Source organism: Bicyclus anynana, chromosome 9 (genome assembly GCF_947172395.1).
Source record: "Bicyclus anynana chromosome 9, ilBicAnyn1.1, whole genome shotgun sequence".
NCBI classification, from domain to species: Eukaryota; Metazoa; Arthropoda; class Insecta; order Lepidoptera; family Nymphalidae; genus Bicyclus; species Bicyclus anynana.
This window is the reverse complement of record NC_069091.1, coordinates 5,260,972-5,288,210: the sequence shown is the minus strand read 5'-3', so window position 1 is coordinate 5,288,210 and position 27,239 is coordinate 5,260,972. Positions and strand designations below refer to the sequence as shown.

The 27,239-nt window shown below is 35.6% G+C and overlaps 1 protein-coding gene across 1 annotated transcript in view; it reads right to left on the bottom strand.

The window, feature by feature from the left end:
- Nucleotides 1-27,239, bottom strand: part of LOC112058335 (cadherin-86C) — a 164,713-nt gene that overhangs the window by 49,068 nt on the left and 88,406 nt on the right. The gene's annotated exons all lie outside the window — the stretch shown is intronic.

Below are 27,239 nucleotides of genomic sequence, written 5' to 3'. Positions count from 1 at the left end.
TGGATTTTCATCCTCCTCCTTACAAGTTAGCCCGCTTCCATCTAAGACTACATCATCACTTACCATCAGGTGAGATTGTAGTCAAGGGCTAGCTTGTAAACAATAAAAAAAAGGACAAAATGCGAATACATTAAGTCAATTAATTATAACTTTTAACATTTACTTAGGCATGATTAGGGATTGTTTCTGACTTTTCACAGAGGTGAATGGTATGCTTGTGATCTACTTTATAATAGTTGAAAGAGTTCTTATGTCTATCTGTTAATTTGCCTCTTTCCTGGGCGTTTTGAAGAAAACTTTAATTTACCTCATCCCGGAGTTAAATCTATTAGTATCGTATTTGTAGCCAGCTATTTTATTAATGTGAGACTTGGTCACTAAGTAACTAACTTCTTTAATCGTTACTTTATAATATCGTATCTAAAATATCGTTGGACTAGTACTCTCCACGTTTTACGATTACGTTATATTTACTTTATAATATCGTATCTATAATATCGTTGGAGTGGTACTCTCCAAGTTTTACGATTACATCGGTATCTGTGAAATGGATTGTCATTATTCTGTTCATCTTTGAAGCCTCGTTAGAGATAGCCATCTGACCTCCGACCTGCTAATAATCGTGGCGAGGCCCGTCATTTTTGTCGGCGGGAGATTATTGTTACTTTTTGCTTCATATTCTTTGCATTCATGGTCAAGAACTCCGATAGCAAAACGTTCCGGAGGCCAAGCTACATTTCTGATCGATATCTTCACAAACAATAACACACTGGAAGGGCTTTTCCAGTCGAAAATAAACCATAAAACTCAAGGTCTATGAATAAATGCTATGAGAATAAAAAACAAAAAAGGTCTGACGGAAGCAGAGGATTTTTTTTTAATTTTTTTTACTTTAAGTATAACTTGGTGTTCGATTCAACCCCATGTTTCTAATCCATCATTGTTTTATTTTGGTTGTGAACGCAAGCAAAGGTAATAAATAGTTATCGTGGGGAATAAGCTTGTCATCGTAAGGTACAATCAAAGCAATAGACGAGTTGCCCTGCGGCCCTTCCCACTTGGATTTAAACATATAGGTACATGTACAGTTTTCTACGAAGTTAACTTCGGTCTGACAGATGTTTCTATGATTTTGAATAATTGCGGGTTCCTGTTTCAAGTTTCAAGATCCTTGAAACAAAAACTTAAAACCTTGAGATGATTTTAATATTAATGTATTTTTAAGAAAAGAGGGAGATGTAATAACTAAAATGACTTATTTGGTTACCTTATAAATAAACAAAAACAGGTGTAACAATAAAATATTATTATTCCTGAAGGCTTTGTTACTATGTAATTATAAACAGTTTTAATATATCCAAAAGATTTTGCACAATTAACATAAATCGATGTTGTAATTCGTCAACCTAAAATACATAATTAATAACATGAAGACTCAGCAGCAATAGTTATGTAATGAATCTTAACTCAGCAATTATCAATGAATACACAAACGTGTAACATTCTATATTAAGTAAGTGACAAAATCGAAGCGTAGTTATTCATTTGAGCATTAACTTGCTTTATGGCTCATGCATATTGCTTCACGATGATTTTTAAAATTGTAATTTATGGTTTATTTGAGTGTCGAAAGAGGTATGGGCTCGAGAGGATCGCGTGGGTGGAACTAGCCCGGGGAGGGCTTCTTCTGATGCGATGTCGTATTGTTGTAGTCGCTTTACAAATTACGATTTGTACATTGCAATCAATGTTGTTCATTAATCCGCTTTGTGCTTCGCTTTCTATTGTGCTTATCTTGAGACTGATTAATGGATTCATAACGCTTCTGACTAGTTTTCGCTTTCATTTTTTATTACTGCACTAGTATCGGTATGTTTGTTGTGATAGGTAACAGTGGTATTGTGTACTTACGATCTCTACAGACAGTGAAGATACATTCGTACTGGTATATAGCCTTAACTTTATTGAAATTAATAACCATTTAATAAAAAATAAAAAAATCCATTTAATTTTTAAAATATTAATCATTAACTTTTGAAGTAATGGAATTAATATTTTTTTTGTCCTAAAATGCTGGGTTGTCTGACCAAAACGTTTAGTTTAATAAGCGACTCTTGATTGAAAACTGATGAGATCGCAAATGGGGATAAATAAAACGATTTCTGAAAATTACAAGGTAGTTTCATATTATCGAAAAATATCGTGGCTGGTTTATCAAAAGTCTTAAATTTGACCACTCCTTCCGAGAAACAGTATCTGGGCTTACAATCGGGAGGCTAAGAAATGTGCGTAAGAGTAACTAACTCACCGGGCCCTGAGCAATCAGGCTTTTAGTACGATACAGCATCCGAACTATCTTCGTGTTGGTTTATTTCTTAACAAATACATAGATTTGAACCGCCTGTTGCTGGACAAGGCATGCCCTTCACTTGACATGGTGATAGCTGTGTTGTGATATATAAACAAGCTAACGGAAATATTAATAAATTTCTAGCTGATCCAGTTTGTTGAAAATATATTATGAGATTGATTGTTATTGTGAGTTTGAGTAATGTTGTTTGGTAAGTTCGTAACTTGTAAGTTAGTTCAATGATACTAGAGCTCGAGTGTGGTACTGTTATTAGTTTCCTTGCTGATCCTCGGTATGATTTTGGTGACTTTGGTCCTTCTGCGGATCTCATCATTTCTGATTCGATCACGCAATGATACTCCTAACATAGCTCGTTCCATCGCCCGCTGTGTGACTCTGAGCCTTCTTATTAGACCCATAGTTAGCAACGAAGTCTCGGAACCATCATCACTGGCAACACGCACTGTTCGAAGACTTTTGTCTTCAGGCACTGAGGAATTTTTTTGTTGAAGATTGAGGATTGTTATATAGTTGCATCAAAAGACTCGGTTATTTTAGGAATAAGGGGAGACTCAAAAAATCAATTTTTGCAAAACAGGATTTGCTGTTGATTTAAAATTAAAATTAGTGAATGCATGTACTACTAAATGTTAACATAATAAAGCATTGTACTCCCTTAAAATACAAAATAATTATGTATTCCTTTAATTTAACAAAGGATTTTATTGTTTGCTTTTAAGTTATTTTGACATTGAAACTATTCATATTCGAAATAGACAATCAACTTATTTAAATTGAATAGGTATCGATTTCATCATAGAGGTCATCAATTCATAGTAATTAATTAATTTATTGATAAATAACAAGTCAATAAAGTTAATTCGTGTTTTCAAGGTATTGTTATAGGAAGCTTATGTCAAATCGATTGACAGTCATGGGACCTCTGACGTCATGCGGTATTTATATCAATCACAATTATTGACAAGCATTGTTAGTGGACCGGTTAGATGTTTTTATATCTTTACCACAGTAGGTCAGTCACGATATAGTTGCAACTTTGAAGAAATTAGTTCGTCAATAGCTATTTCAAAATCGTGAACTACCTATGGTTAATGAGACAATAAACTGAGTTATTCTTTAAAGACCAATTACATTAACGTTATAAGTTACAAGATCATGTATTGTAATTGGATACCATTTGTAGGAAGACAAAGAACACCTGCTAACGAGATGATAACGGTATTAAAATAACAATACAAAAAAGGCTAACTGTTTAGCTCATTGTAACCAAAGTAATCACATTGGTTTCGGCAAGTGGTCACGGCGTTTCGTGGCCGGTACTCGATCAGATAAGGGATAAAAATATCGAGTAAAATATCGATTGGATGGTGAGATTCGAGTCGTGATCGATAGAGAATCGAAGTGTCACGAGCGGGGTTGTCGACCTTAAGGTCAGGGTCGGGAATCTTGCTCGCTCGCATGCGCAAATATCATTTCGCCGATGGATATGTCGTTACGTGGAATATTGCTTGTAACCAAAGCCTGTAATCGCTTCATTGTTATGCGCCGTCTTGGTTGTATGCATCGGAATTGTCACCAAAAAGGAGTGCAGCTTTTTCGAATCTGTAATCTACTTATGTACATACCACATATTTACCTTACTACCTATACCTATATAGCCTGTTTCATGATTTCGCCCTGGGTCCTGTTACCAAAAAATCAAATGGTATCCACGATTATTTTGTTATAGAGCGAAATTTTGAAATATCATTCAATTTAATAAAAACAAAATAATTTAATTCTAAATTAAGAATTAAAAAAAAGTGAGAAATTTCGAAGATACCATAAAATTTACTAATGATGCAGATTCGTGGAAGCAAACGGCTGCGCCTTTTTGCACACATCGCAAGATGACATAAACTCGAAAATTGTAAGATTTCTTTCACTGAGATTCCTGCCGGCTATTCTCAGTGGAATTTGCTTTTCAAACCCATGGTAGAGTCACTACATGCGCCACTCGTAAAAATAAATAAAATTGATTTGATTTGAACAAGATTTCGTAACCCAGAATGACTATAAAAATACATAATTGTTATCTTTTCATTATTTTTTGCTGGTGGGTGGCTGGCTTTGGCCGTGGGTAGTTATCACCCTACCGACAAAGACGTACCGCCAAGTGATTTAGCGTTCCGGTACGATGTCGTGTAGAAACCGAAAGGGGTGAAGATTTTCATCCTCCTTCTAACAAGTTAGCCCGCTTCCATCTTAGATTGCATCATCACTTACCATCAGGTGAGATTGTAGTCAAGGGCTAACTGGTAAAGAATAAAAAAAAAGACGTACGTTTAGCCGTACAAATTAAAAAAAAACCGATTCGTACGTTTTACGTGTAAATAGTCAATTCCTCTCAGTAACTACAGTATAAGGTTTAAATTCAGATGTGTAGATGTTTGTTTGCTTCTCTTTATTATATTCAACACTCCCGTCACATCTTATAAAGAAAAATGATGCACTCCAGATAAGCAATTCGTTTCACGTCACGTCGAGACGACTCATGGAACTCGAGTTAAACGCCAATTTCCAAGTGAATGGTATCAAATCACCATAAACCTATCTCAGACTCGATATGGACTTGAGAATAACGGACTACGGTTCCCTTTGGGATGACGTATCGAGAATTTACGCTCCAACCTTTGTCTGTTTTGGTATTCAGATTAAAATGGTGTTGTTCTATTAAGATACAGATCTGTTTAACGTATGGAAAGTGTACTGTTGTCAAACAATAGTTTGCTTGGGGTTGTTGACTAAGTAAATAGTAACATTCGGCCATTAATTAACGAAGTTTTTAAATTACTGCTATAGTACGACTTCAAAATAAATTTTCATACTCTTTACGTACTCGTAACAGTAACAAAATATACCTAAAAATTATGACAACTACACGACAATACGGAGCTTAGGTAATGTAGCTTATTTATTAAAAAAAAAATTTTGATTGTACGTTTTGTTAATATTTGCTACAAATTACTGATTATCAGTACCTATTTTCAGATAAATGAAAATGTGAACTTGTAATATTATTTAACAAAATAAATAATACCTATACTATGGACTTTCTTGATGAATACTGTTTACCAACAAACACATTAAAAAGTCACTAGTCATTTCACACCTAATAATAATTATAATAAATTTGTTCTTAAATTAATGAAAATAAATTTGATTAATAAGCTTAGATTAAATATGGTTAATATATTTTATATTATATTTCATAAATAAACTATACATAATTAAAAATCAATAAGTTATGAAATGACTTGCGTTTCCTACCTTCAATTCTAATTTCTTCGTTGGTAAACAGTACTCATCAAGAACGGCTAACTTAAAGTATTTACGATTAAGTTAATAAAATTATGTTTCATCAAGAATTAACCGTAGACAACGAAAGGATTTTCTGTTATTCTATATTTTTAGTGCAACAAAAAGATAAACCAAAATTATAGAGTAATAAAAAGTTCTAGTAGGTATCTAACGGGATACACGTTGCAGAGCAGTATTCAATAACAGTTATAGCATCAGGTAGGTATAAGTGGGGTATAAAATAAACTTTGTATAGACCAAGTTCATGACAGGCCAGCGTAATTGAGTAGAATAACCGTCGGGATCCGTGAGGTTAATCGCACCAAATTTAAGGTAGACTTAATCTAACGCCGATGGGCAGTAACGGGTACCAAATTGTAGGTCCGTATACACTCGTATGAGCTAGCATGTGCACAATACAGGTAATGATTGCAGCTAGAATCTTTTGTTATTACAGATCTAGACATTTTATGTTAAGAAATATCTATTACAATATATTGCCTCGTGGTTTTACTCGCGTAGTTCCCGTTTTCGTGAGAATGTGGATATGACCTCTGCCTGCGATTCCGGAGGGTATGGGTTCGAATCCGGTCGGGGGCATGCACCTCCAACTTTTTTAGTTATGTGCATTTTAAGAAATTAAATATCACGTGCCTCAAAACGGTGAAGGAAAAACATCGTGAGGAAACCTGCATACCAGAGAATTTTCATAACTCTCTGCGTGTGTGAAGTTTGCCAATCCTCATTGGGCGAGCGTGATGGACTATTGACCTAACCCCTTTCATTCTGAGAGGAGATTGGAGCTCAGCAGTGAGCCGAATATGGGTTGATAATGATGATGGGGATGAAATACAGCCTACTAGCGTGACCGCGACTTCGTCCGCCCTTAGACCCCTTCAATCCGGTCATATCGTTAAATTCGTTCTTAGTGGATATCTACTAACTATAAATTATATTACCTCCCTGCCAAATTTAATCTTTGTACAACAAGCGGTTTTCGAAATTTCGTGTTGAACCTTTCACATTTATATATTAAGATGATACTCACCAATAACAGGGCATTGTATTAGTAAAACGATTCATGATCATCGTATCCAGAGATTACCCCCTACAATAGCATAAACTTCACCTCTATATAATATTAGTATAGAAGAATACAATAAAAAACTCAAGCTAATCGTAATATCTATACAAATCAGGCCCACGTGGAATCGTGGCAAGAATACTGGCTGTATTTCCGCGTTGGTCAGTCAAGCTTATCCTTTGCGCAAAAAATGAGCCAGCCCTTATGTCACCAGTCGAGGGAACTAGTCGCAGTAATATAATTCTTGCACTGCACAATGCACATATATATACACATATATAAACTATAAATGCACACAATGCACATATATAAATAATAAATTTTCATTTCATACGCTTCCTATATGTAATTTTACTTTTTTATGTACCTAGAGTTGCCAAAACAATTAGTATTAATTATGGTCTGATATTGAGTTAAAACTTTCGCCTGCTTCTGATTGTAGAATATGCGAATATAAGAATAATTTGTAATGCGTCTGTAATGTAATTAAAAATACATATGACATAGCCTTAAATACTTAATTTAATATAGGCAGTATCAAAGATTTTGCATTATTAGATGTGTCGCTTACGCGTCGAAAATGATGCGAATATAGGTGACTTATTTCATTTAGTCGCATCGTAAACAACGAAAGTTAACAAATAATACCAAAATTTTGTCTACAATGTCATGTCATGTGTTCAGGAATTGTAAAGCTACATACAAAAATCTATACTAATATTATAAAGCTGAAGAGTTTGTTTGTTTGATCGAACGCGCTAAACTCAGGAGCTACTGGTCCGATTTGGAAAATTCTTTCAGTGTTAGATAGCCCATTTATTGATTAAAGCTATATGCTAATACTAATATTGTAAAGCTGAAGAGTTTGTTTGTTTGTTTGATTGAACGCGCTAATCTCAGCTACTGGACAGGACTGGACTACTGGTCCGATTTGAAAAATTCTTCAGTGTTAGATAGCCCGTTTATCGAGGATGGCTGTAGGCTGTATATTATCTCCGTATTTCTACGGGAACGGGAACCATGCGGGTGAAACCGCGCGGCGTCAGTTAGTATATTATAATGTTAGTAAACAAAAAAATGTGCATGTGTGTGCTCAGTTGAATAGCTAAATTCGGATCTTTTTGCGATGATTGTGTAGGCACGTAACATATCTATATGTTACGTGCCTACACAATCGAACGAAATTATCGTTAGGCAGTATGATTAAATTATCGGTTGTACCTTTAATAAATATTCAGTAAGGACTTGAACCATACACGGCCGGACTCCATCGCGATGCCCCTGACCGACGGTTCCTGCTGATAGCATTATGGCGTAATGCAACACATCGCTTGATGAATGGCGTAATTTCCTCAAGAAATATCCTATTATCCCCCGCTATTCAAGTTTTATCAACATTAATTCGCGTAAACGCAGAGAAGAATGTTTCATTTAGCAATAAATCGTAATATTTATAGAATACGTCTTCGTATTACATGTCTTAAACGAGACTCTGCATTATTGAGATTTTTTCAATACACTAAGTAAAAATACCTTACACGAGTTAGTAATTAGCCGACGCACCGCGGTTTCACCCGCGTATGTCCCGTTTCCGTTCGAATACGTTCATAAAATGCTCGTATAGCCACTCAGAAATTGCGTTTCTCTCTCGTGGTAAAAGAATTTTCAAAATCGGTTCAGCAGATCAAGAGATTACGACGTACAATATAACACAAAGTTTACCTCTTTAGAATAAAATAAAAAAAGTTCAATATTTAGTTACAATGCAGTAAATATTTCGAATTTATGGGTTGCAACTAGAATTTTAACACAAGATGATTCCATCATCTTTTACAATGCTTTATTTATTTAGTTTGGTCCGTGAAGTATTTTATTACCAGTAAATCATTAACAAAATCAACCTCCTGACATTTTAATACACATAAATTCAATTACAAATAAAGAAAAAGACTTGGAATGTTGCATTACCAAATTCCTTTTTAAAAATAAATTAAAACGAAATCTAATTTATTTCATCCTACGCATAGAAACTTGAACGGTACAATAGCCGAAACTCTTTCGGCCCACATATTAAAAAAAATATCTATTGAGTGAGTGTTAAAAAAAGTGATTATGGAAATTTTAATGAGACCATAAATAACAATCGATAGGTTGATTTTGAATGCAGGACAAATTGATGCATCCCTCGGGACCTTGACTAACAATGCCGGGAGAAGTTTAGGGTCAAAAATTTTTACCACCACCAAATAAACCGCTTTGAATAGAGGCTTGATTTTATGATTTATAGAACCTTTTATCCGATACCCGGCTTCTCCGCATTTTGTTTTGATTGAGATTCCTTACAGAGTTCGGAAGATTGATTGTTCTATATGGTGTGGGAGTTTTTGTTGATTGCTTTCAAGTGTAAATATTTTTACGCTTACGGAAGGAGCCCTTTGAAATATTTTAGGGACTTTTGATTTTCTTTTGTTATTATATTTGGGTGCGTAAGGTTATCAAGGGTGAGTTGATATTTTATTTACCACAAAAAATGTGAAAAGAGGGACAACTGTATATCTGAAATAATTAATTACTGCATATTTAATAATAATAAAGGTTCAGATAGTAGGTACTTAATGCTTTAATACAGAATATTTGAAAATATTAAATGGAACTTTTACCATGAAATAATAGTTTAATTGCACCATGGGTCCAATTTGATTGTTTAATTAATTTATAAATCAATAATAATGTCGCTTAGCTGTTTTCGCTTTCGGCAGTAAATAAAAAAAATACCTACGCAAATTCCATTTCTAGACTATTAATACTACTCTAATTCTAATCGTTACAATTTAGTATTTACATCGGAAGTTAAATCTAATTTCGATAGCTTCGTTGCGATATAGATTCTCAGCATCGATTGCCAGTAATTCTCGTTTCATCGCAATGCCTCCGAGGCTACAATTGTAGTCAAACCACGCTTTGCTGATTATTGCTCGGAGCTCTTTTCTGAATTCTCGCATTCCTTTGTCAGAGATTTATGAACAATCAGACGAACCATGTTAACATAGATGCATAGCCATGTGTTACGTAACTTATAACCTTACGACGGTCGCAGTTGACTTGTTTCCTGGACTAAAACAGATTTTGCCGTGTCTCTTGAGCATACTCGTAGATGCACGAGTTAGGTTACTGTCACTTGAGAAATTGATTCGCGAGTTTCGCGACTCTTTTATGGCTATGTGTCCCTGGTAAGTCGCGTTGTGTTTATAAGCTTTACGTTTCATGTTCGATGTTTCGGAATAATAGGTTCTATTCGAGTGCTGTAAGAGTGTTACAGGCAGCTCTGAACTGGGGGACGACGCATTAGTTAGTCACGCGCGAGCGATGGTATTTCTCATTAGTCGGCTCGTAAACAAGGACACTTCGACGCTTACTAATGTCCTCACGTTACAGTTTTACGACTATCAACAATTTTAAGTTGTCGAATGGTCTGAATGTTCGGTGTAATGGAAACGTAATAAATTTGGTGAAACGCATGTGAACGCTCTAGATATGTGGCTAAAGTTCCTTGAGAAGATTGTCCATTACTATTTGTGGGATTCCCACAATTTATTACTACTTCAATGTGGGTTTTACTTATCTTTCCTCGTAGGAGGGAGCAATATAGTGCTTACATCTATCCCCATTCTAATGTGGATTAGAAGCATAGACCACCATCTCCAACTTTCAAATATTTAGTTATAGATTTTTCGAGACCGACACTATTTTTTGATTTTACTCGTAATTGAGTAAAGTGGCTAATGGTTAACTCAAGTTGTACTTTTCTAACAAAACTCACGAAGTTCTTAATTGTGCCTAGGTGATAACGTGCATTAATTCTGTGTCCTGCAAGAGTAAGGTGTAATTAAAATATTACAAGCACCTTTTAAACGTTAAGTTGAGACTACCACTAGATGGGAAGGCATATTCTGCTGAGAAGAGCCGGCGAGAAACTCAGCTATTCAAAACGATTATAAAATCCAGCCAGTAATTAATTCCACAGACATCCGACTACACATAGCACATAGTATATGTTTTCCAACCGATTGAAACGTCCCGCTGTTTGTGAGTAAGCTATTTCCGCAATTTCAAAGTGGAGATCGTGTACCGACAATAGCTTGTATCGTGTGGCGTCTAATCACGCTGGGTACTGTTACCCCGTGCCGGAGGCTTCGACTGTGCCTCTAATATGCGTGCGAACAATCCGATAGTCATGGTTTAAGAGTCTTAACCCTTTGATATATCACAGCACTGAAGCTGTACACCAAGACGTGTGTTAAAACGATGTTAAACCGATGATGTCGATAAATTGCGTGCTCTACCATGACGGGCCTAATGGGTAGATTATCTACTTTTATAATGGCCTTTATAATATGCTATCAGATAATGTTATTAGAGTAGATTGTTGGATAGGCGTTATGTAGTGCAAGTTATAGAACGATGTCTTGTAAGGTACTTAATAGGTATTAAGCAAGCGCTTTGTTTTTAAAAAAGTTTGCAGTTTGTTTTTTACTTATGATTTCTTATCATAAGTAAAAAAACAAACTGCAAACTTTGACTTATAACAGAACAATTAAGTCTTATATGAGGTCCAACCAAGACCAAAGTACCACCAGAAAAAGCACTGACCATTTACCAAGTGGGGATAATTCCGTGGATGAAACCTACTTACTGACTAAATTGTCTCAACTCTTACTGTCTGTCTGTCTGTCTTCTTTCTTGCCTGTAATTATTAAGTGCCTACGGATCATAAAATCCTTCGATGAAGGTCTTGATAAATAATATACCCAAGATTACGGATAGATAGCTATCCTCGATTATCAGTTACAGTCAAACTATCTTTACATAGTGAAACTATCTGTCAGTAAGTTATTAAAAATCAAATAAGAACAGAAAGATAGATTTTCTTAACTTTAGTAAGCGAAATGGCGGATATTGAAAACGGCCGTTAGAGCACACACACACAATTTTGTGTTTACTTAAATTATATATTAGTGTATATATAATTTTTACACTTACTGAACACATAACTTGAAAATGAAGGCAATATTTTGGTATTATTTGTTTACTATGCGACTAAATTAAATTAAGACAATAAGCTACCTCTATTTGCCTCAGTTTCGACGCGTTAGTGCTAAAAATCTTTGCTTTATGGTATGATATGACCTGTAACTATTTCTATGAAATGTACCTGCGATCGTCAGAAATAAACCGGAGATTTTAATTGTTAACTAAAGTTATCCGTGTAGCATATGCAACTAAGTACATAATACGAATCTATGTAAGCGTGGTCAAGTTCAACACACCCTTGCCGTAATATCAGGATTAAACTACAGTTAGCTTATAAAACTGCATTGTTATTACATAAGCAGTTTTAATACCAAGTTTACGACGATTCTATGGTTATTAGATATAGGAAGTGTATATAGTCAGACTCATTTCAGTAGACAAAGTTATGTTTCTATAAACTCACATTACTTTATGGATACTCTAGAAAAATGATATGTCAACTAAGAGTTAATAAAGATGTTGACTATAAAATGTTTTGGTTTATATAGCTAACGATGATATAATTTACTTTTAGCATCCGTATTCAGTAGTCGGTAATATATTAAAATGTTTACTAAAGTTGATATCAAAATCATAAACGTGATATTAATAGTTCCCACTTTGTTCGGCTGATATAAATTTTTCAAAGATTTTATGCTAATAAAGTTTTTATTGTTTTTAAATACTTCATAGTACAGTAAAAGCTCATTATTCGCGGGGATACGTTCTCTAAATGTGTCGCGAATACAGAAACCGTGAATATGGAATGGTATTTTATATGGGATTTTAAGGGATACGTTCTTGGGTGACAAAAAAAAACAAATATATATAATAAGAACTTCAGTTACAGAGCTAGCTCTGTAATTTGTTCAATTATTCAATAATTTTAATAGAAATAAGCTAGCTCCGAAATTCAAAAAACAATCAAAATCATTTAGAAGTTTTTTAAGTAGGTACAGTTAATAATAAATTCCTTATTTAGTATATTAAATAATATTAATTTCCAGACATTATGATCTCTCTATCTCCCATAGAAAGATTCAATCCTTATTTCACTACATTAAATATTTATTTTTGCGAGAAATTCAAGCTATATACCCCAGTCCGAATTTATTTAACTTGTTATTTATTTGAAAACTACATCCAATTAAAATATTTTTAAGTTACTTTAGCATTAATAATAATATAAATAACGATTTTATATTAATATAGGCTCAAAATTCACGACAAAAGCTTGTATTGATTAACTTTCTATTGACCTAACGTCGGCTTACTCAGTTCCGACATTCGAAGTTAATCAGTATTATTAGATCTCTAGCTCAATTGTTTCGGTTAACCTTCAGAGTTTGAAATCTAGTAATAACCAGCGGTAATAATGTCGTATTACTGGACAGTTAATTAGGGCCTGCCAACCGGCACAGCCTAGTTTTGCTTTGTAGTTGTACTACAGTTTCGTAATCCGTATATCCAATATGATTTATAATTCACCAGACATGAGCCTTTGTGTTGCTGACAAATAATAGCTGGTAGCCACCACTTACTTTTATCCCCCCATTTATAAGAATAACTGCAACAGATTTTGATAAGGTCCACGTTTATGACCGTCTAATTTAATGGGGTATTCATTGTTGTATTGGATATGATTTACTGCCTCTACTGCTCTACAACCGGTTAGCAACGTTTACTGCCATGGTAACAAGAGCCACTACAAGACGGCACGCCTACATACCATTGCATTCTTTTACTAAATCGTATTAAGCGTTTACTTTTAAAGGAACGCGAAGATTCATGTTTGAATGATGCGGAATTCGGTTTAATGCCTTTTTGCGCGAGATTTTCAGTGTTATCCTTTTATACGCATATTACTCCGAATACTAATTGGTCTGATCTAATATACGAAATTATTTAACCTTATTCTACACTTTTTTGTGTCGATGTCCTTATCATTTTTTGTTAATGAATGATAAGTTCTCTATCATCATAATATATCATCTTGCAGTGTAGAGTAACAAATTTAGATTTTCGATTTTGCGTAGGTAATGTTTATTTTTTATTAGTTGTGTGCATTTTAAGAAATTAAATATAACGTGTCTCAAACGGTAAAGGAAAAACATCGTGAGGAAACCTGCATACCTCTATGATATGCAGGTTTATCTTAATTATCTGCATGTTTATAGTATGCCAATCCACATTGGGCCAGCGTGGTGGACTATTGGCCTAACCCTTATGTGAGGAGAATTGAGCTCAGCAGTGAACCGAATATGGGAATGATGATGATGATGATGATAATGGTTATTATGCACCAAACGGTTAAGATGTAAATCTTCTCTTTTTGCCTAAACACTAATCTTTCTACATACTCTGTTGACGCTTATTAGGCGTGCTGTTATGTTTAAAACAAGGGAATTTCGACAAGCAAACTACTAAGTGTAAATTATTTCATCTATCTCTAGGCCATTAAGCTTTTTAAAATTCTAATGAATTATTCATATATGCATGCCATAAGTTGGCTTAATTGCTTACAAATACAGAAGTGAAAGAACAGTTGCAAAATGAATGGAAATACTGATTTTTACTCATTAGTTACTCATGTACACCTATTGCTCTACATTGCATAATTAAAAACCGGATCTATTTCATACCAAGTTCATTCGACTGTACATAAGGAGCAGTCATATATTTTTCACTCGGTTCATACACCATGTACAACAATACATTCGCTTAGGACAACGTTTTATTAAGAGTGCACAAAGGCTCTGGGAGAGGGCCGCACTAGAAATAAACACTTATAAATCTCCACTGGGTATTATTTAATCACCGTTGCCCTCACAGAGAGCACGTTTGCAGTTGAAGACTGAATTATTTTAATCCTAAGAGCTGATAGACCGCGAGACAGTGGTAACATTTCGTCGACCTTGTAGCAACTATCAAGTTCCCGCTGTCACAAGTAGTTAGGTATGATATTCATAAGTTAGGTTTATATGGTTTCTTATAAACGTTGATTAAAACAGAAACATAAAATATTAGGTTCGATTAATAAACCCAGCCAAGCAGTTAATGCAGAATTTAAATTATACTTAGATTTGTAGCAAGCTCTATTTTAAGATTTTTTGTATTGTTTAGTACGTAGATATAACTAAAAACAAATTCTTGTAATCTATTAACCTTAATAATTTTTATAATTCTTTAGTTTAGAGTGTACTAGATATTTACTAAACGAATGAATGGTAAAAAAAACCGCTTTTAGCGCCTGCGATTCACTAACTCCACCTGGGATGCGTCAGAAGTGGCACAGTAGACAGTAAAGTAAGCCTTGGCTGAAAAGTCTGAATTTTGCATTTTCAGTACTTTTAGAATCCGAATTATAGAAAAATTTCATTCATTACATCCATTCATCATTTGGATGAACCGCTTTTGTGTACTCAATTCAATGCGCATTCGGCGGTTGTCTCTTGCACTAAGAGATATCTATTATAGCGCACAGCTTTAGGTCTCTGTAAATCAGCTTAGCGGACGGATGGTACGGCTGCTATCTTCTCCGCCTTTGTATTGTACTTTGTCACTATATTTATTCCCATATGGTTTTGAAATGAACTGCTGGCGTTTCTCCTATTATCCTGTGAGTTGTAACCTTCGGATAAATCTTTGTTAGATTTCTGGCTACGTCTTCCGAGATGTTTTGTTGCGCTTTGAATGAAAATATGAGGAAAAGACTGTTTTCCTGTAGAAACATATGTATTGTGTGTTATTTCGACTTTTGTGACATCGAATACAAATTATTCCTAATTGTTTTGATACATAACATAAATAACAATATTGAAAAGTATATCGTTGATATCAGAAGCTTATTTTTGTAGCTAAGTAGTGTGTGTCCTGTGTATTCTGTAAAGTACAATTTCTTATTTTTTTTTCTTTTATTACAGGCACATAAAGCTTAAAACTCAAGCATAGGGGTGGGTGCAACGGTGCGTCAGTTCATTTGATATTTATTTTAATAGGTTGTTATTAAAGACAAAATTAGTTATTAGGCCTGCTGGTGTTGGATTTTAACTTACCTACAATGTGACTTTTGAATTCGTCTCTATCACTCTATCTAAAGTATTAAGAAGAATGCAATACTCAAAGTTGAGTTAATACAAAAATATTTTACAAATTATAGCACTACTAGTAAGTCAATTGCATAAGTTTTTAGCTATTATTCTAAAATACTGATGTTATATAATTTTGTTAAAACATAATAAACGTTAAATTGCATATAACGTTGCTACTAGATTTTAATTATACTTGAATAAAATAATCAAAATTGAATCTATACTAATATTATAAAGCTGAAGAGTTTGTTTGTTTGATTGAACGCGCTAATCTCAGGAACAACTGGTCTGATTTGAAAAATTCTTTCAGTACCCATTTATCGAGAAAGGCTATAGGCTATATATTATCCACGTATTCCCACGGGAACGGGAACCACGCGGGTGAAACCGCGCGGTGTCAGCTGGTATGCAAATAAAAATCATGTCACCCTGTTATAGAACCTGTCATCCATGATTGCAGTTTACGTTGGAAAATTATGCAATTATGAGATTAAATACCGGACGCGATATAAAGGTGACCGAACACCGGCAGCAGTCTTCAGTAGCATCTTAGAGTCAGCGAGCCTGTTAATGGTATTAAAGGATTTCAACGTAAAAGGTTTCAATTTAGCTTATAAGGGAAATAAACATTAAGATCCATATACAGTTACACACCACGCTGTGCTTTAGTTAGGCGGATTATTGTTTTAATGTTTTAGTTTAGATCATCATCATCATCATATCAGCCGATGGACGTCCACTGCAGGACATAGGCCTTTTGTAGGTTGACTTCCAAACAACACGATACTGAGCCACCTGCATCCAGCGAATTCCTGCGACTCGCTTGATGTCGTCAGTCCACCTGGTGGGGGGTCGACCAACACTGCGCTTACTAGTGCGGGGTCGCCATTCCAGCACTTTGGGATACTCCACTGTAATATATATATAACTAGCCGACGCCCGCGACTTCGTCGACCTCCGAAACTCGATGTAAACTTTCAACTACCCCTATCCTACCCCTACCCTACTCCTACCATACCCCTACCCTACCCAAGCCTAGCCTACTTTTCTGCTTGATTTTTTACACCTTGTGTCCGAAAAACCCAAATATCTTACGGAACCCCATTTTTTTCCAAAATAAAATTTAGCCTATGTTACTTGTGGATAATGTAGCTTACAAATGTTGAAAAAATTTTTAAAATCGGTCCAGTAGTTTTTGAGCCTATTCATTACAATCAAACAAACAAACAAACCAACATACAAACAAAGTTTTCCTCTTTATAATATTAGTATAGATAAAATAAAATGTATGGATGTGAAAAGCCATAATAAGAGACGGTTGGCCCTGCTTATAAAAGGCCTATGTAGACGCAAGGGTATTATTTGCGTCAGAGTTGCCATCTTTGCCCTCAATTTCCTCTGCTGCGAGAAACTACTCGATTTAAAACAATAAAGTATAACATATCCGAACCGCAAACGCAAACAGACATACGAGTGTTCGGACCGCGCGACCGCATACGGTCAAGTGGGCTAAGCAGCTTAGAGCCAAGTTGTCCGCCACAGGAAGCAGATTATAGGATTATACGCCCTTTTTACTATTGAAAGAAAACGGGAAATGGGATGTTGCCTCACATAATAGAGAAATAGAATGTTTGTTTGTTGTCAACTTTTCTTAAGGAAGACCTAAATACCAGCAGACAAATTCACTAACTTTGACGTATGTTACATATGGTGACATATACGAAATTGAGATTCTCTGTAACAAATGTCATCCGGTGCCTACTGACAACCCTTTGTGGATATCATACAGTAGGTACATGACATTTCTCAGTTTTGACATTTATAAATATCAAATTAGTGAATAGGCCAGCAGACATGTGAAAAAAGTTAAGTGAAGATCATTATTTCATCAATCATCGCTGTAACCTTAGTGTGCTGATAGAAGAAATCAGTTTTATCGTTTTCCTAAAATAATGAGGTATTTTATTTTACTGATCAGGTTATAATAATCATACGCCACACAGAAAGAAGTCAATAGTTTGTAGTTTACACATCGATCCTCTATTAAAAAGTGGATGGAGTGCCAAACAAAACTTCTTGGCACTCAATTCAAGTAGTCGCATTTGCAAATTCAACTTTAAAGTCAATTCTTAAGGTTGAATTTGCTCTGAATGGAATTTTATTGAATATTGGACTATATCTAAAGGCTTATAGGTATAATTTTCTTTACCAATAATTCTAAAACTGTCAAATCAAAATTGGCCAGTTTTTAAGTGAAAATTTTTACGTGATATAACTTAGCGTTTCAAAAGTGCTTGTAAACTGAGCCTAATTAAAATAAATAATTTTGAATTTGATTATTGATTTTTAGGGATGGAGCAAGGCCATGACATATTTTCAGCGTTTATGAAATTACGAAGGTGTGGCTATCAAAGGCTCTTATATATTACTAAGTTCTCAGTATTTCGAAAATATCAATCAATACCAGAAAATTGAAATATCGAATACCCTTAATTCCATAAAGTCTATATTACGCCAACACTCGTGAAATATGAACTCGTCTGTGTGTTTTGGTCGAGTGGCGCCTAACAACATTTCGCGCCGTAACCAATTATGTTGAGCCATTTGAATTTATTATAATAATTTAACAGCTCTTTTATCTAGAAAATGTATTTATATCCGCCTTTTATCGACTTTAATGGGTATGTTTTATGCGAATATAATTTTATTATTCTATATTTCATAACTTTTAGACGCCTCTCTAGACAACAAACCGCAAATATCAGTCAGAAATTAGTAAATATCTAACATCGACCTAATTGCCTTAATACACAAATATTATAAAGGCGAAAGGTTGTGTGTTTGTTCCTCCTTTACGATTCGGCTACTAAAGCGAATTGGCTGAAATGGGGAATGGATATAGATTTTAGATTTTTTACTCTGGATTAACAAATAGGCACTTTTCATCCCGGAAAAATCCATAGTTCCCGCGGGATTTGTGAAACACTGAATTCCACGCGGAAGTAGTCGCAGACGTCCGCTAGTTAAACACAAATGATAAATCTTTTTCTAAGTACCTTTGAACAACAAAAACAAATAGAGCCAATGAATACAGTCAAAATGTAGTATATTCTGTCATGAATCCAATATTTGTAAATTGAGTACTTTATTTCGTAATAAATCGCAGAGAGCAGCATAATAAGGTAACAAAATATATTGCCGTTTTTCTTTGGCTTGAGCTTTGTTTGTACACGTGTGTTGATACCGGGTTGGTTTCGCAAATCAGTTTCCTTATTTTATCTTATTCTGGGAATACAAAACGATTGAAGCTTGTAAACAAAACGATCCTTATGTTTACAATATCTGTATTTTTACGAAAGGAATGAATTTGGTATTTAAAAAATCCCCAATATGGTGATCCCTTTAAGTACTCGTATTCGATAAATGAGTAAATTAAAAAAATAATAGTAGTCACCTGTGTTGGTTTTCCAATAAACATATTGACTTGCAATAGGCACACATATTATTAATCGTAAGTCCAGCCCCTTGAATCTGCAGCTAGATGGAGAGGATTCATCTTTTCCTTATAAAGTTACCGAGTCAGTTAGTAATGTTGAACATATTTAAAACTCTGAACTTCTGATTGAGTTACCAGACATACAACAACATAAAAAGAATCAAAACATATCTATCTGTTTGCTAGCTACGATATCACACACAATTACTTCCAGCTTGTTAAAATGTAATATCCCTGTGTGCGTAGGAAGTTAAAATAGTTTGGGCCTCAAGGTAAATCTAACCCAATAATAAATAATGCGTTCGCACTTATTTAGTTACATAACCCCGATTGGGGCCAAGTCGCTTCTTCGATAAGTAGCTTAACTTCGACCCCAATAAAGTTAGCAAGTGTAGGGAAACACTCTAATTCTTATACATATCAAAGGTTTCTTAGGAATCAAAGTCAGATAATATTATTATTTGTACGTATATTCTTTTATTAACTAAAGAGTGGTGTATCGCAGCATAAACATAGACTCACCAAGGACATATCGCAAGTTAGTTTTACTAGATTTGCTAAGCTAATTTTTCTTTTTGTTTTCACCAATTCCATTTTATTTTTTGTATTATATAGTATATTCAAATAGTAGCTGTAAAATGTTTCCTTTTCTTGTTACTGTAAAATGTATTTTTTTTTTCTTATGTAAACTGAATCTTTTACCAATTTTTTTCCTTAAAATCATAAGTCTCCAACGCTAAAGTTGTTGTGATTTTTTTTAAAGGAAACCCTGTATTCTTTGTTGATGACCTGACCTGATACTTTAGACCTGGACATGGTTTGTAGTCAAAGAAGGTATTAGGGCAAATGCGGCAGTTAATATCAAAGCAAGTCAAGTCAAGTCACCTTTTCAGTATCTTTACAAACTAAAATGAATCTTACCACAATAAAATATTTTCTAACTACTCGTAGATAAAACACTTTGTGGTTAACTCTGTGGAAGAATATGGAATAATGAAGGAATTCCCGCAGGCGTCTAGGTTTAGAAAGGTTAGGAAATTACCTGAAACAAAAACAAAAATATTTTTAAATATCAATAAGCGATTATAAATTATAATAACTATTTAAATACATAAATTAGTTCAAAAATATCGCATTCTTCACAGTTCACACTAAAGTGGAAGTTTTACCTTGTACTATTATGTATTCTGTGGTTTTACTACATAGCACTGGATCTGCATTCATCAACAACAGCCTATTTTAACGGCGCCCTACAACGCCTGGCCTTTTTTCTTATAGGAGTATATGGAGCTTAGACCCAGCACGCTCTAATGCGGATTGGCGGGCTTAGGCGATAAAATTAACACGTTCGCTGCGGCACTGATTTTTCTGTACTTTCCTCTGTTACGGTACGAGGTATTTTGACCTCAAACTAGAACTTTATGTGGTCTGGTACGAGGTCCATTAACCTCCTAACTCTTGAATACGCTAGACGTACGAGGTCAATCGTCCTCATAAAACGACCACTAATAGATGTTAATGATAACGACCAAAATTGAAACCTCCGCTTAACCTCCTCTCCGAGGCACAGGGGTATAACACCACCAACTTTCCAACTCCGGAATGAGAATTTTTAACTAAAAAATTCTTCTTCATTACCATATTAGCCGATGGATGTCCACTGCAGGACATGGACCTTTTGCAGGGACTTTCAATAGAAAGCGCAAGTGTTGAAAAATTTCTTAGAAGAAAGAAAAACTCAGTTCGATCCTGATTTAAATCCAGGACCTCGTGATCAGAAACCACATAGGCTAACCGCTGGACCGACTAGGCAAGTAATTAAGCCATTAAGAAAAATTAAATGCTAGTATACTTTTATGAATGGGTGTTAATTAAATCAAGATCTTGCGACCGATTTACGTAAGCTGTTCATTTAAACGCAGACTAATTTGACCCATTGTTATATGAACTATGAAAGTTTATTATGTAATGCATCTGTACCCAAACTGAAGCCATTAATTATGCTTTATGGGCTCTTCAACGTTCGGGACCGCTTTGTTACGCGCCTTGGGAAATCGTAAACGGGGTCAGATACTAATGAGATGTATTGCAAACTGGGATGTTTGTCACAATTCTTGAGCTTACATTGAGTAGTTGTTAGTGACTCATTTCCTCTAAAGCATCTATATAATTACAACTACAGCCTCTTTGGTTGAGCTGGCACATGCAGTGGCGTGCACCAGTTTTATAACTAGGATATGCATGACACAGACAAATTCTACATAATGGAAAATTCTATCTCCAATACTAAATGGTTATGAATCTTTATGGTAGGCAGTGCATTTTTGCATCTATGAGGTGCACGCCATCGAGCCTATGTGGTTTTGTATCACGAGGTCCTGGGTCCGAGTCCTGGGTTGGGTAACTGAAAATTTTCAGTTAAATTCACAGCCCGGGGAGTTGGGAAGTTATTTAGTTGTATTGCACCCCGTGCCTCGCTAAACACATTAAACCATCGGCACTGATCATTATCATTAACATCTGATAGTGGTCGTTAAAAACTGTATCATTAACCCTAAGCTAACCAACTCGCATTGGAGTTACGTGGTGGATCTAAGCTTCACATATCCTCTCACATAAAGAGGGAGCCCTGGATCAATAGTGCGGGCAGTCAAAATAGGCTGATAACGATCAACTACATCTACAATATGAGCCACCTTAAGTGGCATGCATTTTGTGGATCCAAAAATGCTCTGCCTACCCAGAGGTCTTATTAAGTTATTAATTATTGGAGATCTATTTTGTATAATCTAATCTAATCGTATATTATCTAATCTACTCTCACTATTCGAACTGAACCCTATTCAACGCTATAAACTCCAATACCAATTGTACCATTGTATTATATTTAACCACTTCTAACTCCAGGAAAATTGAGTATTTGGACCTTTGAATCCTTTCATAGCCACCACATTCCAAACTTCACGATTGGTACTGTAATAACCTATGGTACAGCTTTTATCGTTCACAAAATGAGGTATGTTAGGCTGTCGCATGCTTATAAAATTCTATCTGATTATACAGATAGAAGTGACACAATTATTCAGGTTGCCTACGTAACAACGTGGGAGGCGGAAAGTTGGCTTTGACCATTTTACAATGCAAAGAATCTCGTATTTGTTTAGGAGATCCACTGGAATGTAGATCGTGATTTGTATTCAAAGACGCCGGCCTAAGAATGTACATAGATATTTTATTGTGAAACTAAAAAATAAAAAAATAAATGTATATTTTTAATATTCACCAACTATGTTCTCTTTCTCAGCGGCCGATGGAGCGAGTTATGCTTGGAGTTTCTCTGCATGATCGAATCAGGAATGAGGTGATCCGTAGACGAATCAAAGTCACTGACATAGCTCAGCGAGTAGTGAAGCTGAGGTGGCAATGGGCAGGCCACATATTTCTAAGAGCTGATGGACGTTAAAGCTAAAGTAACAGTAAAAGTAGTAAGTAGTAAAGAAGACTTTATTTTTCGGTGAAAAACTCACTCGTCACTTTTGACTTATGACGTTACTTTGACTGGTATTTGCGATGAAGAAGCTGGCCGTAAGCCTATCAAACAGCTTGGAGCAATCTTCCAGCTTCAAATTCTCCCTCCTTCATGAGACAGACACAAATATATAAAGGTGATGGTAGTGAAGAATGATTTAATGCTTTGTAGAATTCATATTCTGAATACGGCACTACAGAATGTAATGCTAACAAGGTACACCTCTTCCAGGTTTGGATGTACTATCTTAGACTACATCATGTATAATATAATATACGGCGTGGCCGTAGCCGGCGCAAACCTGTTATGAATAAAAAAAATGTTTTAACGAGACCACTCGCCCTGTGGTTCAAGTCGTTTACTTCTTATACTTTTCACATCCATTCCTGGCGATTTCGAACCATTAATACACTCGAAACATGTCGAAAGCGATTAACTAACGTAATAATACATGTGTCTAAATTTGATTTATGTACGAGCAACAAGCTGCTTTGTATGTGGATACTGGATTTGCATTAACTTGCTATTTGCTTTGCAATATTTTCATAACAAATTTACATATTTTGTGACTCATTCAATGCCAGAGTTGTAATTGTAATACGTTATTAAATTAACATAAACTAACAAACTTCGAATGGCATTTAAGTACTGTTTTAAGTGCAAATAGAGAAGGTGTTAAACAAATTAATTGTGTATTAACAATAAAATACGAGTAGTTGATCTACACACTGTCGGGAAGCTACGCTATCCCCGGGTGCTATAGGCTATATTTTTTATCCCTGGGGTGTTATAGGCTTTATTTTATCCTTGTATTCCTACGGGAAGGGTAACTGAGCGGGTGTAACCGCGTGGGGTCTGCTAGTTAATAATACATTTTTGGATTTCAATAAAATAAAAATATTATGTCAATATGTGAGATTGTCTACAATCTCACCTGATTGTAAGTGATGATGCAAACTAAGATAGAAGCAGGCTAACTTGTTAAGAGGATGAAATCCACACCACACATAGGGTGGTAACTCGGTCAAATCCTCCCACCAGCCATAAAAAGCCATTCTAGGAAGGCTGAAAATTTGGCACCCCAGTCCCCATGGTTCTACCATAGGTAAATATGGTAGGTAATTATGAAGTTTGGACTGTCATGGTGGCTTATTAGTATTTAATTGCCCATTTTTTGCCCAGTTTTTAATTGTTCCCAATTGTCAATTATTTCGACTTAAGGCAGAAGGCAACGTAATAAGAGTAGGTGTATATTATTTGGAAAACGTAGGTAAATAAAGGTTTAATCATACGAGTAAATAATACTTACGAGTATTAATTCGGTAATTAATTAATTTGCATCTTACGCGAAGGCAGAACGAATAAAATAATAGTAATTGGCTTTGTTCTATTCATAGGAAAGTATTCAAAGAAAACTCAAGTAATTTAATGTTACTTGGTTACCTTCTTAACAATGCAATGAGAATAAAAAATCCAATCGCCTTATAATACGAAAATAAAACAATAATGCATAATGGGATTTGTAGAGGCGCACCATTGAAATGCGAATAAATTAACATATAAGACGCGGTTATGTTTTGCTTACTTTGCGAACGCAATAAATACGTTATTTGCAATGATGGAAACGTGTCTGGTGATAAAACTCTCTCTCTAGCCGGTCCCTCATGACTGAGGATCGTGACCACCTTGCGAGTCATCGTTTGGTTTACAATGCTCCTCCATCGAGTACGGTCGCTGGCCATTTGGACGGCACTGTAAAAGGTGCGGGCTCCTGCTTCCTTTAGAAGATCGGACCATCTTGTTGGAGATCTACCTCGTGGCCGTTTGGCTTCCAAATTTCCCACAAAAATTTTGGTGGTTTGGTGATAAAAAAATGTGTATAATCTATACATAGTATTAACAATTAAGTGCATAATCAGTTCCTTATCTAATATAACTGTTTTAGGGTAAGTCACAGATTAAAGATTAATAGGCAGATAGACCGATAGATATTTAAAACTACACAAAGCGTAGTTTTAAATATTTTAAAAACTGTTTACAAAAACTAAACATAAAAAAAAACATACATACAGCCGAACGTAGAACCTCCTCCTTTTTTGGAGTCGGTTAAAAAAATAAAATGGAGTATTTTTTTATAGGTAGTTATTGATTATTAGTCCATTAAGATATTAATTTATGTAATTGTTGTTAATAAAATACAAATTATGTAAAAGTTTGTATACGGTAGATTGGAACATTATGCGGATATCAACGAGTCGCATGCGTAACGTTCGCTTTGTGTATGGGTTTTACTTTTCATCCCGGAAAAATCCAGAGTTCCCGTGGGATTTGTGAAAAGCTGAATTCCACGCGGACGAAGTTGCGGGTGTCCGCTTGTAATATAATAAAATCGGAGGAGTTTTCTAGATTGACCGACTGCGATTAAACATAGTTGATCTGAATCTAGCCGTGTAGACTCGTGACTGCCGATTAGTTGGAAATTGATAAGTGGACATAGAGCAGCGTGCCGGAAGATCTCTTGCGAAACTATACTCAACAGAGCACAGCGGATTATCGGCCACTCTCATATAGGTACCTATGGGAAATATTTATGGTATCTTGTACCTTATGTTACGTTCTGATCGGGAGCTAGTAATCGTTTTTTTTTTTGTTATTATTTACAAGTTATCCCTTGACTACAATCTCACCTGATGGTAAGTGATGATGCAAAAATCCACACCCTTTCGGTTTATACACGACATCGTACCGAATCTCTTGACGGTACGTCTTTGTCGGTAGGGTGGTAACCAGCTAGACCTGAACCAATTAAGAAAACCTCATCATCATCCCAGCCGGTGATCGAATCCAGGACCTCCGCCTTGTAAATCCACCGCGCATGTCACTGAGCTACGGAGGCCGTCTATTCATATTGAAATATTGAACAAAAAAACAAAGTTATACGAGTATCTATACTATCCTATCGAGTATCGAGTATCTATAATTATACGAGTATATTTGTAGGGGAAATCTTTGGATATACTGAACCGATTTTGAAAATTCTTTTACCACTAGAACGCCACGTTATTCATGAGTGTCATACGCTATATTTTATCCCCGTATTCGCACGGAACGGCAACTATGCGGGTGAAACCGCGGGGTGTCGGCTAGTATAATTTATATTGATATTTTCATCATTGGTTCGTTGGTTTTGAATCACGAGGTCCTGTGGTCGAGTCCAGGTCGGGCTGTGAGATACCAAGATTTTTCTTTCATCTAAGAAATCAGTTAAAATTATCAGGACGGACATCATTCAGATGTGGTGCTCTTGTGAGCAATTTGTCTTCCAAATTGATGGTAGTCTCTACAAAAAATCAAACGTCTCAAAAGTGCTTGTAAAGTAAGCCTATAATAATAATAATAATAAAATGACACCTGCCATCCGTCTGGAGTGACATATTTTTTTCATACAAATAAATAAAATTAAAATAATTTAAATATATACGCTACAAATAAGCCAAATCAAATAGAAACAGTAAAATGAATTTGAAGAACATAATAAACCATAGAAAATATGCGACGAGTTGGCGGCCAGAGCACCAGCGCACGAAATAACATCTTCATATCGTCGTCGACGTCGCCGTCGTCGTCTGAGGAATTTAAGACCCCGCCAACATCTGCGGGGGATGAGACACCCGTGCGGACGACTCATCGGGGTGTCACCACACGACGACGGCAACACCAACAACAACAGCAACAACACCAGCAGGACGTCGACGAGATACCACTACCGGAGAGCTTGGATCAAGAGGGGCTGCGGGCTCCTGTGAGTGCTCCCGCTACCGGTGGTGTAGTGCGTCGCATGAGATGGTCTCGTCCACTCAATGAGAGCGTCATGCGAGCGTACTATGGGGCGACAGAGGGGGGAACTAACCTTACTGCGTACCGGTCAAGGATGTTGTCTATGTTTCAGACTCTTGAGCCAACAGTGACCGTGACTGCGCAGCGACTATCGGATCAGGTGCGAGCAATCCAGCGACGTCATCTGCTAGATGAAGCTCACCTTGAACGACTGCGCTCTACTTCAGTACAAATCGATACCATCCGTAGCTTACCTCAGCAAACATTGCAAACCAACATCCCAGAGGTGCTACAGGATGGTATCGATATGCAAGTAAGTAGCCAGAATTATGAGCAATTGAGGAGAACTTTGGAGGATTCTATTGTGACATACAGGTACATGCCTCTTAATTTAAGACCAAAATTGCCTCGTTTGCCTGTAC